Source organism: Saimiri boliviensis, chromosome 5, assembly GCF_048565385.1.
Source record: "Saimiri boliviensis isolate mSaiBol1 chromosome 5, mSaiBol1.pri, whole genome shotgun sequence".
NCBI lineage: Eukaryota > Metazoa > Chordata > Mammalia > Primates > Cebidae > Saimiri > Saimiri boliviensis.
In genome coordinates this window covers 40,262,068-40,273,707 of record NC_133453.1, presented here as the reverse complement: position 1 = coordinate 40,273,707, position 11,640 = coordinate 40,262,068, and the positions used below count along the sequence as shown (strand labels likewise).

Sequence of the window (11,640 nt, the reverse complement as noted above, 5' to 3'; positions counted from 1 at the left end):
ATAAACTGAACATTAACTCGGCAATTCTGCAACTAAGTATCTACCCAAGATAAATGAAAACATATGTCTACAAAGAAAAACTTATGAACAAATGTTCATAGCAGCATGACTCATAAAAACCAAAAGTAGAAACAACCCAATGTCCAGCTGATGAATGGAGAAACAAAATGTGGTCTACCCATACAGTGGAATATTATTTAGCCATAAAAAGAATGGAGATTTTGTCTTGTTGGCTCCTGTGTAAAGGAGGCTATTCAACCTGAGAACAGGCTGAGGAGGTTGGCAACAGTGTTGCCAGCATTTTCGTTGGCAGGTGCCTGGGCTGGTGGGAGAAACTGCCCAAAGGAAGCACTGTGACTTCGGCCACACAATTGTTGGATGAGTTAATGGGCTGGGACCGAAACCTCGCCCCAGACAAGAAGCAACACGTGGTGGGACCGCAAGAGCATTTACAAATCTTCTCTCTGTGGTTTTTGTCTGCAGAATTGTTCACAAATACACATTCTGATCTTGGGCCATGTGAATAAAACTCATACTGAAAACCTACAAAAGTAGTATAAGAAGAGCTCTTGTTTTATGAAAGTTGGCTGTGAGAGGTTAGTTTTTTCCATAATTACAGAGCTTACTTGCAAAAGTAGAATGTAGACTCAGATCAGGCCATGCTCGTTTAGCATCTCAAAGCCAGCAGTCTTCTTGGGCGGCTGGCCCAACAGGCAAAAATGAAGCAAAAATTCAGGTTCTAACAGACAACATTGATGTGCTTATGGAACAGATTGAAGAATTAGGGGTGCAAGGAAAAGTAGAAGAATCCCAGTTTATGATGAAATTAGTTGAACAATTAAAAGAGAGAGAATTGTCTAGATCCACAACCTTGAAAATTGAAAGTTTTGCAGAACACATACCAAAAAAATGGAAGTTGGTGAAGTGTGTAGAGCGTTTTTGATAGTAGGAGATGCTCAGTCTCGGGTAGATGACCGTTTGTTGGGAAAACAACACATGGGATATGCCAACATTAAAACTACTATAGAAGAATTAAAAGAAATGTTAAGAAAAAGAACTCAAGAACCTGATCGTGATGACTGTCTAAAAAGGGAGAAGCAAGAAAGAAAAGAGAAAAAGAACATGAAAGAGGAAGTGAAGGAGAAAGGAAACGATTAAGGGAAGAGAAAGAAAGAGAAAAAGAGAGGGCTCATAACAGAGAAAGAATAAAGAGAAGTTGTTCATGAAATAGGCACTTAATATGGTTTGGCTATGTCCCCACCTAAATCTCACATTGAATTGTAATAATCTTCACGGGTCAAGGGCATGGCCAGGTGGAGATAATTGAATCATGGGGGCAGTTAACCCATACTGTTCCCGTGGTAGTGAATAAGTCTCTCAAGGTCTGTTGGCCTTATAAACGGGAGTTCCCCTGTACAAGCTCTTATGCCTGCCACCATGTAAGACATGACCTCGTTTCACTTTTTCCTTCCACCGTGATTGTGAGACCTCCCTAGTCCTGTGGAACTGTGAGCCAATTAAACCTCTTTCTTTTATAAATTACCCTGTCTAGGGTATGTCTTTATTAGCAGTGTGAGAACAAAATAATACAGCACTCAAGCCAAACTTCAGATCGAAGATGCAGCAGGTCTCAGGACCAAAAAAGATCACGAAGTAGAGAAAGAAGATGAAGCAGAAGTAGAGATCAATGAAGAAGCAGAAGCCATGATTGATCCGAAAGAAAACATAGATCTCTAATTCAGGATCAAAGAAGATCAAAAAGCCAAAATTGAAAGTCATATAAGCACAGGAGCAATAGTTGGGACAGAGAACAAGATAGAAAATTCAAGGAGAAAGAGGATCTGGTGATTAATAAAAAGTAGTGTGAAGTCTGGTAGTCGAGAAAAACAGAGTAATGACACAAACACTGAATCAAAGGAAAGTGATACTAAGAATGAAGTCAATGGGACCAGTGAAGACATTAAATCTGAAGATGACACTCAGTTCAATTAAAACAGATCTGGTAAGATCTCAGATCAGACAGAGGACTACTGTTCAAAGATTTTTGGAAGAATACTGAAAATAGCATAAAGTGAAGACTGACATTTTTTAAATGAGGTGAAAGAAAGCTATAGTGGCATAGAAAAAGTATAAAGCTCAGTTCATTATTTGTAACTGTTATTATTAAAAATTAATTCAGAACTGATGTAACCCACCAGATTTCAGAACAAATGTTAATAATATATATGCCCTGAAAACTTGGGTCCTATATCATGTATTTTTAAGACTTTTTAAGAAATTTTACTTAAACATGTGGCTTGCTTAGTGTTTAATTGCAAGTTTTTATTCTTGGACTTCGAAAACAGGATTAAACGTTAGTATTCGTGTGAATCAGACTAAGTGGGATTTCATTTTTACAACTCTACTATACTTAGCCTTGGATTTAGAAGTAAAAATAAAGTATCTCTGATTTTCTGTGACAAAGTTGATTGTCTCTATCATTGCCAAGTTTTAGTATTATTCTTCTTCTAAAAAAGTTAATGACTCCGAACTAAAAAAAAAAAAAAGGAATGGAGTACCAACACATGCTACAGCATAGATGAGCCTTGAAAACATTATGCTAAGGGAAAGAAGCCAGTCACAAAAGACCACATAGTGTATTATTCCACTGACATGAAATGTCCATGATGGGCAAATCTGTACAGACAGAAAGTTGCCCAGTGTGCATGTTGCGGGGGGCGGGGGGTTGAGGAGCAAGCGCTTAATGGACACAAAGTTTCTTTGCAGATGCTGAAAAATGTTCTAAAATTAGATTATGGTGATGCTTACACAATTCTGTAAGTATAAGCACTTGTTGAATTACTAGTTTTCTTTTACTGGACAGAGGGGAAGTACATGGATGAGAAAGTAAACTATTAAATTGCACTTACATAGCTTTGGGAACTTACATCTTGCAGGAATATGTGACTACAGCACTGAACATCCCAAGGAGTAGAATCGCTTTCCACATGAAAAGAGCCAGAGGAGCATTTGGAGGGAAAGTGACCAAGCCAGCTCTGCTAGAAGCTGTCAGTTATGTGGCCGCCAACAAGTAAGAGTCACAGTGGCATCATTAGCAGTCCAAGTAGCGTTGATGCCACCTGCGTTCTTTCAGTCCAGCACCCCAATTTTCATCTCACCTTTCGACACAGCTGAGATTGGCCATGTGGAAGGGAGGTCAAATCCCATCCCCAAAAGAGACACATTTTGTCATGAAACAAAGTAGGGGCTCTGCTATCACCTGGGAATATTCACTTAGCTTCTGTGCCATCCAGTTCGAATACCCAAACTCTGGAATAGCCATGACCTTTGTGAACTTGGTAACTACCAAATCTCACTTATTCAAACTAACTTATCCCAGGCTACTTCTATGAAAAGAAAAACCACGAACATCTTAGCTCATTGGCACTTTCCAACAATAGGAAAGACTGTCCTGTAAACTGCAGGTTTGCAGGCACTGGGAACATTCCATCAGAAACCAGAGAGGTCCTTGATGGACATTTTATGGAAAGGGAGTTTGAATGCAAGGAAGGTTATGCTCAATGGAGCATGGGAGCTCAACCCTTTCAGCCTCAATATCCCCTTTAAGGCAAATATTTAAAATCACAATTACTTTTGCACCTACTGTATATTTTAATGCTCTCTTAACTATCTCAAAATGAAATTCACAACAATAAAACCTACTTATATACATTAACTGCAAAATAATACAATTCCTTAATGTAATATAGAAAAGAAATAATGTATCATTGCAGTATATAAGTTCTCAGACATGACTGAACCAGAATAATTATGTTCTTTTTTAAAGAATATTAATCCCCCACACACTTCCAAGAAGTTTGTCTACAGAAAAAGAATGTTACTACCCTCACTGAAAACCAATAAGCTAGATTATCTCAAGTCCTCCTTCCCCATCTCTATGTTTCCACAACTTTATGAAGCATTCAGCATATTAACAGTCATTTTCTATAGAACTGGCCATCCAATCCAGTTTATCCTAGAGTGTGGTGATGACATACTGATAACTGCTGGCTGCCACCTACTCCATCCAGGAAAATACCAAGTAGGTAAAAGCAAGAAGTTTAGCAAACTGCCTAAGACATTGTTCAGTGTTAACCAACCAATAGTAAAGACAATTACTACATCCCACACCACTTGAAAGGGATATTTAGACACTGCCTAAAACCACTCAGAACTTTCTGTTGGTATCATCTTCAACTTGGGCACCATCATTGATATTCCTCTGGTTACTGACACATCCAATTTAAGCTAAGTATGCATTGACAACTGTGAGAAGATGCGTTTGTGTGCAGCATGATTTCATTGCAAAGAAGGACTATTGAGAAAATTGCCTTACTTGCTATCACTTTGCAGATTTGATTCATGAACAATGGTGTAATGAAAGCTGCTGATATCGAATATTACATCAATGGCGGGTACACTCCTGATGAGTCTGAGAGGGTGAGAAATATGCCTTTCCCATAGGTTACCAGTTGAGCTGTAAATGCTACCCTTTATTGCATAAAGATTTGTCTTACAAATCAGATAACTTCCGTGATGGGTTCAAGTTAGAGATAAAATTCAGATAAGTGGTTTTAAATATTTGCCCTATGTGGAATTTCACTTTCTTGTGCTTCAACTCAGATGGTAGAGTTCATTGTGCTGAAACCTGAAAATGCATACCATATTCCTAATTTTCAGTGCTGGGGTAGGGCTTGCAAAACAAATTTGCCATCCAACACAGCCTTTCGAGGATTTGGCATTCCTGAGGGTACGGCGGTAGTCGAAGCTTACATAACTGCTGTGGCATCTCAATGCAACTTACCCTCTGAAGAGGTAATAAGTCATAACCCCCTAATGAAATGCTGAGAGAATTGGTTTCAATATATCTTAAATGCCTACATATACATTATATCAGCCTCTGTGGATTCAAAAAAAAATAAAGCACATCATCTATGTATCAGTTAGCTTTTGCTATGTGGTAGGTCAACCACAAAACTTATTGTCTAAAAACAACAGTATTTTGTATGATTCTGTGAGTCAGCTGGGTAGCTCTTCTGATCTGGGCCAGAACAACAGGAGCTTCATGGTCTAAGGCAGTGTCACTGACATGTCTGGTGGTCACACACTGGTTTGTCTAGGATGCCTCAGCCAAGAAGGCACATCTCCACTCCACAGAGTCTCTCACCCTCCAGTATGCAAGCCCAGATTTGTTCTTGTGGTGGTCACAGAGCTGCCAAGAACAGCAAGAATTGGCAAACCCCGGTGTACAGCACTGTTCAAGTCTCTGTCCATCTCACATACTTACTGTCCCGTTGGCTAGAGCAAGCCATGCTCTAGAATCAGTGTGAAGCCACTCAGGAGATGGAGAGCACAGAATGGTTATGGCCATTTGTGCCGATATTTTACCAAAATTCAAGACTTTGAGTAGTTCATTTGAGAACCCTTAAGAATAAAGCGGGCCGGGCACGGTGGCTCAAGCCTGTAATCTCAGTACTTTGGGAGGCCGAGGCAGGTGGATCACAAGGTCAAGAGATCGAGACCATCCTGGTCAACATGGTGAAACCCTGTCTCTACTAAAAATACAAAAAATTAGCTGGGCATGGTGGCACATGCCTGTAATCCCAGCTACGCAGGAGGCTGAGGCAGGAGAATTGCCTGAACCCAGGAGGCAGAGGCTGCGGTGAGCCGAGATCGCGCCATTGCACTCCAGCCTGGGTAACAAAAGCAAAACTCCGTCTCAAAAAAAAAAAAAAAAAAAAAAGAATAAAGCACCATTGTGTGGGAGTAAAAGGATCTGGGATCAGGAGAATTTTGTCTCACCACTTGTGACAGAGTTCACAACAGTTGGAACCTACTGTCTCTCAGGGTGATTGTGATGTTAACTAGATAATACACTTAGACTAGAGCCTGGTGCATATGGAATGTTCAAGAGTAGCTTCTACTGTTATTATTACTCTTATGTTTATACAAGTACACTTGTACTTGCATATTTATAGCCATTTAAATAGAAGACTTCCAGCATATCAGGCATATAACAAAAACACATACTTCACTGTGAAATAAGCATCTAGCCCTAATATCCATTTTATTTTCTCATCTTTCAGGTTAGAGAAATAAACACGTATAAGAGAATTAGCAAAACAGCCTTTAAGCAGACATTTAATCCAAAGCCCTTGCGAAGACGCTGGAAAGAATGTCTGGAGAAACCTTCATTCGATGCTAGGAGACTGGCTGCAGAGGAATTTAACAAAAAGGATTACTGGAAGAAGAAGGGGCTTGCCATAGTCCCTGTGAAATATTCCATCGGGATCCCCATAGCTGACAAAACTCAGGTGAGATTGGGAGAGATGCCTTCTCATCAAAAGCTTTTTTCCAAATGACCTGCTGCCTGAAAAGATCAGTCATGTGCAACAAGGGATGGTCCCCTCTGGGGACAGAGAAAAAAACTGGGGCAGTTTCCTTTAGCAGGAAATGGAAATAGTGGGTTTAGGCAAGCGTTGGGGACCACAGGTGCCAGGGCAAACCTGGCAGTCACACTGAAAGGAATCAACAGTGAATCCAGCCCAGGGGTTCTGGACTGGTATAGCAGGGCCCCAAATATGGGTATTGGGGTATGGAGTCAAATTTCAAATCCGTGAGAAAACTGGGAGTAACAAGAGGAATCCCTGTATTTAGTTTCATCATAACTAGTTTGGTTTTGTGTGTGTGTGTGTGTGTGTGGTGTTCAGTGTCTGATTCTTTTATTTATTTATTTTTCTACTCCTGCTAATCTCTGAAATGTCCCTATAACCAAACCCATGTAAAGGAAAGAACACAGGCCCCCTCCATGGTGCAAATGAGGTATGCAAAAGTTGTCTCTTACCAAATTACCTCCTGTACACACCATTCCCCAGAGTCCACTAACAAGTTAGGAAGCTAGGGGAAGCCCACGAGCACTGCACTCCCTGGAGCAGGTGCTTGTCTTTCCCCCAGAGAGTACTTCTCCAGCCGGAGTAACACAGAGACCCACTTTAAGAAGATTTTTGTGGATTTTCAATAGTTGCTTAAATCATTTATGTTCATGTTAGTCAACTATATATAACCAAAAACCAAAGAATAAGCTTCTTATAGCTCATGCCTTGTAAAATACAAGCAAATTCGCAAAATAAGTAAAAATAATCTATAAATGCCAGTAGCATTCCAAATAATAACATTAATTTAATGTGGTGAATGATGTTGCTTTTCCAAAAACAAATCCTCACTCACAAAATGATGATGGTTCTGGCTGCTGCTTCACAGGTCGTTGTGAAGTTTTTAATTCTAAAAGTCTATGGGCCATGTGAAAACTCACTGTCTCACCTCTTGGCTCTAATATGCTCCATCAGTTAAAGTAATTGTACTTGGTGCTTATGTAATTATCAACATAAAATCTAGCATGGTATCTGAAAGCACATGGCAATTCTCATTTATACAGAGTCATCCACTACTCCTGTTAGATTGTCGTGGAGGTGAAAACACAAAGTTTGAAAGTTCCTATAGAGGGCTCAATGATTCTGCAAATACAGCGTCCTATTCTGGAGACAGGAAGAGATGAGTTAGCTGATATTTGAATGCTCTGTGGCAGGGGTACAGGCATCAACAAGAAGTAGGGGGCTGAGGGTTAGATGCAGGATCCTGGCCACATGCATGAGCATATGATGGGATTGCTCTAAAGAAAGGTTCAAGCCACTTGCAGAACCACCCTACGTAGCCAGCCTCCTTCTTCCTGCAATCTTGTCCCTGGAGCCATATGCATAGGCTATAGATGCTTCAGTTAGAACCACTAGCCCCAGAGATGGACAACAGCAATTAGTTTGAAAAGGCAGCATGGCACGGTCGCCAAGAGCACTGGGCTCAAGTTAGGAGCTGTGGGCTCCAGTCCTGATTTTACCACAAATCAGGCAGCTGAGTTTGACCAAGTCTCCTCCTCTCTAGGCTTCTCTTCCCCTTGTGCAAAGTAAAGAATTTGGACTAAATCAGTGGATCCCAGACCTGGCCAATCATCAAAATCACCTGGGAGCTTAAAAAACAAAAAAAAAATGGATATTTGGAATTCACCTCCAACTTGTCATTCTTGCCACCAAATTGGAATTTCCAGAATGGGGCCCATACCCCTCCCCGACCATGATTCTAAAAGATCAGTGTTTGGGAACCATTAAAACATCTCAAGGTTCTTCCAATTCCTCTCGTATCCAAAAAAGGATATGCCTGGAAATTGACTCATGTGAGTTCCATTTACTTTAAAATTAATTTTTATTCCCAGGGAGGGAAGAATAATAAAATGTTTACAAGCTGGGGCTTTGGAGAGACAGCTTCAGAGGGAAACACACAAGCCCTCCGGTAGGCAGGAGCCTGGTGTGGTGGACAATAAACATTCATCTATCTACATTGATGGTTTTGAAGCCTGGGGTTTCTTGCAAGAGGTTGTCTCTAGCCACCAATAATAGCTTTCTTCTCCAGAATAATGAATATTCTCTGAAATTTTTTAATGAAATAAGGATATTTAAATTGTAAAAGAAAAAAATGAAAGATTGGCTTAATGAAACAAGACTGCTCATCCAGCAAGCTAGGTTACACTCATCACATTTGGCTGTATCAATTTCCAAACTGATATACTTATTTTCCTCCAGGTGGCTGCTCTAGTTTACATCTATCTCGATGGCTCTGTCTTGGTGACTCATGGTAGCTGTGAACTGGGACAAGGCCTGTACACCAAAATGATTCAGGTGAGATCAGTGTCTGTCTTCTCTAATGTAGAAGAATATAGCATGTTACATTCAACTTAACAGCTTTTTCTTGAGAAATACTATCACACTAAATGCACAAGTTAATTGTAAGACTTCTGACTTTAGAAATGCAAAAATGCAGGGGAATAAGAAAAATGAGTGTTAGGTTGAACGAAATTTTTTTTAAGACAGGGTCTCACTCTGTCACCCAGGCTGGAGTGCATTAGCACAATCACAGCTCACTGCAGCCTCAACCTCCTGGGCTCAAGCAATTCTCCCATCTTATCTTCCTGAGTGGTTAGGACTATAGGTGTGCACCACCACACCCAGATAATTTTTGTTTTTTGTTTTTTGTGGGGTTTTTGCCAATTTATTTAACTACCGGGTGAGGTTCCATGGTGCCGGGGGAAGGGGCCAGGGAAGTCACCAATTTTTGTATTTTTTTTATAGAGACAGAGGTCTTACCATGTTACGCAGGCTGGTTTCGAACTCCTGAGCTCAAGAAATCCACCCGCCTCAGCCTCCCGAAGTGCTGGGAATACAGGCGTGGGCCACCACGCTTGGCCTAGAATTTATATTTTCTATTGTTCCTCCTGCATACAAGAGAACCAAGTCCACAGGTCTTCTGAAAAATGTGATTCCAGATTTCAAATATAAGATATTTGTAAGCTTTCTGGCATCTGCTAAGAGCAATACTGTGTTCATCCAAATCCTCAGTTAGAAGTGAGTGCATTTAGTAGGATAAAACATTACGCTCATATAATTAACAGTCTGCTTAGGAGCATCACATGACTGACCCTTACGTGTGCCAATTCAAGAAAGTGTTTCAAATATTGTTGAACGAGCAAGCATTTACTGCATTCAGAAATTTGCCCTTTTTTTAAATGTGAAATAAGAAATTTCCCCTTTTTTAAATGTGAAATAAGACATTTGATTCAGAAACACATGGGAAACAAAGCTTCACTTCCAATGAGAGATAAGGAGAAAACATTTTCTTTAAGGAAAGAATCTTATTTAACAGTATGCTTGGAATTAGGAAATCACACAAATCCACAGGGCCTTCTTTGAACATATCTTGCTTCTTCACAACAAAACCTTTATGCCTCAAAAATGTTCCATGAAGGAAACATAATCTGTTAAACTGTCTGTAGACCACAAGGAGAAGATGAAGGAGAAACCTTAAGACCAGGACCTCAAGCTTGCCTGCACCTGTCCTGCTACACCAGCTGTCCCAGAGTGAGCATCCTGCCACATGGCTCCCATGAGAGAGGTATAAAGAGAAAGCACAAAAAAGCTCTTTGGTTGGGCACATGTCTCTGAAAAGAAATGTATCTTTAACAGTGCCATTTAAAGTCTTCAAGAGCATTAATCTACATATAAACACAAGATACCAGCTAAAATGTTTATCTCTATGGAAGAATAGCCAGGTTTATAGTCAGTTCTAAAAAGAATGTAACTTTTAATTTGGGGAAGGGGCTTAAAGTCCATGCAACAAATGTTTTTTTCTGCTTCTGGCAGATGGCTAGTCACGAACTCGGCATCCTCCAGTCATACATACACCTGTCCGAAACGAGCACTGTCACAGTGCCCAATGCCGTCTTAACAGCAGGATCAGTGGGGACAGACATCAATGGAAAGGCTGTGCAGGTGACTTTTCTTTCATTTCCCAGTCACTCAAAGACAGTGCTGGAAAGAACACTGTCCCATCCTTTCTTTTGTGGAAGATGAAACTGAAGCCAAGAAAGGTCAAATCCTAAGACATTTGGCTAATGACTGGCAGAACCGAGGCTCCACATCAGTTTTCTGAGGCTCCCATTTAGTGTTCCTCCTGCTGGGCTGAGCTGTTTTTGTAATTACTGTTCTGCTGCATGTGAAAATCTGCACCTTCAGCAACCTCCTTTCGTCTTATCTGAGACTATTCTCTCACCCCAGCACACCAGAACAATGCAGGGTTATCCCATCCTGGTTCCACAGAGGGCTTGGGCCAGTCATTAACCTCTCAAGGTATCTGTTTCCTCTTGCAAAACTGGAGCTATGAACACCACCCACCTCAAAGAACTGCCGGGTAAATTACAAGGATTGTAAAGTAAAGCTACCACCACTACCTTCCTCCCTACTAGAAAACTGTTGATTGGCCACTAGTCACTCATAGAGACCATCTCCACAAAATGACAAGTACCTGGATGAAAAGAGAAACTTTGAGCCTATGAAATGTATTAATATAGCATATGAACCATGGCTTCCCGAAGTATGCTCCTTTCGATAGCAGTCCCATGAAATGCTCGGTGGAAAAAACAAAGGATTCTATAATCAACAGATTTGGAAAATGCCGCATGCTTACTACATCCCACTCATTGAGGCTTATAAGGCATATTGCTTTTTTTTTTTTTTTTTTTTTTTTTTTTTTGACACGGGGTCTTATTCTGTTGCCCAGGCTGGAGTGCAGTGGCGCAATCTCGGCTCACTGCAGCCTTCGTCTCCCGGGTTCAGGTGATTCTCCTGCCTCAGCCTCCCGAGTAGCTGGGATTACAGGCATGTGCCACCACACCCAGCTAATTTTTGTATTTTTAGTAGAGATGGGATTTCACCGTGTTGGTCAGACTGGTCTCGAACTCCTGACCTCAAATGATCCACTCGCCTCAGCCTCCCAAAGTGCTAGGATTACAGGTGTGAGCCACTGCTAAGGCATATTGCTTATTAAAGGCTCTGACAAATCCTGCAGTAAAGAAGCCTGCCCAAGAAAAATGCTCTGGATAACTCAAATTTTAATAAAACCATATAAATGACTGAGTCCATTTCTTTAACTTTCATCCAGATGTTAATTGCATTGCAAGCACACAGTGCAAAGAGACACCCAATAAACAACTAGCTATGA

At 40.7% G+C, this 11,640-nt stretch overlaps 1 pseudogene; it reads left to right on the top strand.

Annotated features, from left to right (window-relative positions):
* LOC120364313 (uncharacterized) overlaps positions 1-1,992 on the top strand; it is a 3,773-nt pseudogene extending 1,781 nt beyond the window's left edge.
* Positions 1,993-11,640: the final 9,648 nt, after the last annotated feature.